The sequence below is a fragment of the Crocodylus porosus genome, unplaced genomic scaffold, assembly GCF_001723895.1.
Source record: "Crocodylus porosus isolate Cpor-Errol unplaced genomic scaffold, CroPor_comp1, whole genome shotgun sequence".
NCBI classification, from domain to species: domain Eukaryota; kingdom Metazoa; phylum Chordata; order Crocodylia; family Crocodylidae; genus Crocodylus; species Crocodylus porosus.
In genome coordinates, this window is record NW_017728943.1 from 96,707,389 (window position 1) to 96,709,582 (window position 2,194).

Below are 2,194 nucleotides of genomic sequence, written 5' to 3' on the forward strand. Positions count from 1 at the left end.
TGATTGGCTAACCTAGACTGCTCAAAGTGAGTCTGTTTCTCAGCAACACAATGTTGGATTGCAAAGGGGGTATGTTTTGCAACCTGCTTGGCTGCAGCAGCAGAGTGTACCAAGTGACACACTGTCCCCTGGGGGGAGCAAAGCATCTTGAGATGCTGGAGGTAGGGTGGCTACTGACACATCCCCAGGATATAGGACAACCCCTTGGTGAGGGGCGGGACCATTGGCCCCTTTGGCTAATCAGTGGTAAGTGGCAAGACCACCACCTCAGCCCATCAGCAGCAAGGGGTAGGGCCGCTGGGATTCTCTACCTCCCTCTGTCCCTGGCTAGTTCCAAACCCTGCTCTTCCTAGCTGAGCACTGCCCTACCTCTAGGCATAGTCAATAGACTCACAAGGACAAATGCTTGACATGTATTTCCACCAATGAACCGAAAAGCAGGACTTTTTGCAATCTGTTCCTCATTCAGAAATGCATAGGAGACAAAGGGTTTAAAAACAGGACAGTCCAGTATAAGACAGGACTAACGGCCACCCCAGCTCGAGGTCAATTCTGTGGCTCCTCTCAGAAGAAAATGCGTATAAACATTCACTGTCCCAGGAGAAACTTTCTTGGGAGTGATTTGACCCTGGTTGTTCCCAAGTTATTTTTGTCCTGGAGTGTCCATTTTTGCTCTGCGAGAAAAATCCTAAACATCTGTATACTTGTAGTTTCTCCTGAGAGTGCAGGAGAAACTGATTGTCTGTATGTGGCCAAAAAATGCATGTTCTTGAATATACTTTCTGCAGACAGATGTAGAAAGATGGCTGCTGATTAGGTAGTACTTATTTTACATTACTGAGGTAAGAGGCACAGAAAAGTTACTTTACTTTGAAAGTGAACCTTCTATTCTTAAAAGGTGACCAGCAGCAGACTGGGCATCCTTCCCAGCATCATACTGCTTTCTGCTATTTCGAACTCCTGAAGGGAGATTTTATTTCAGAAACTAGGGATGTCTTTGTCAGAACTCTATCCAGTTTGAGGAGTTAGAGAAGAAGTTGTGCATTTTGCCTACTCGTCTTCCCTGGGTTCATGTAGCTAAATAAGGTACTTCATTACATCTTCTGTACCTTATCAGCACTATACCTAGACTCCTGGTGGTCCCAGGCAAACTTTTAGTATCAGGTCCCCCTTCACCAGAGATGATGATGATAATAAATCATCATCATCATTTTAAATTTACCATTTTGGGCCTTCTTTCTGTCCAGCCCCGGGTGGCCTCTTGGTTCGCCCAGGCCTGTGTCTGGCCCTGCTTGTTATGGGATATAGTTGTTGCATTCCATGCTATTTACATGAAAAAAAAGAGAGCCGTGATGCTTGGCATAGTCACATTGCAAAGTTTGATGCATTTGGCTCCTTCCCATGAGAGATGTCATGTGTCTAATTTGTTACATTTGCAGAATAGAAGTGGTGAAGTGGCCATTGATTCATAAGGAGAAAGAATAAGACAAGCTTAGGGAGACAAAGTCTGGGTATGAAGATTTTAATTTGGAAATGTAGAACTGAGTAGATAAATTGTGGTTCATTTGGTGCAGACAGAAAAAAGAACTTTAACTTACTATAGTCTTTTTCGAGGTAAACAGTGACTAAAAAAATAAATTGCTCAAGTATGTAGTTTTTTCCACGGTCCTGTGAGTATTTTGACTAAGACGCCAATTATATTTTTGAAGCAACAGAAGCTGCAAAAAATACCTTTATCATGGTATAATTCACAGAACCTGAAACTAGATGTCAACTACGCATCCATTACAAAGCCATGTTGAGAATACTGATCTCCCCAGCAACAACAATAGAAATGCAAGAGGTGAAAGATGCAAAAAGCATACTCTGAAAAAAATGCTTTTTAATGGGGGTAGGAGAAATAAAGACTCAGACAAGATCATGGAGGCTTCAAACTTTTCCGCTCAGCTGAGCTGAAACAGCAAGTAAATTGTACTTCTTCCTCCCTGGCTGTTTGTATCTTTTCATTGAAAAAAAAACGTGGCTTAGATGACTACATTAAGCTAGGACTTCTGCTAATGCTTTCTTAAAATATGTAATTGTTCATAAAATTGGGATAGCTTGTAACCTTATGGTTTAAGATCCGTGTGCTTTCTTCCATTTAATTACTATAGTGTCATGTGGAGAGAGAGCTTCAGGTTCGAAGAGTGAGAAG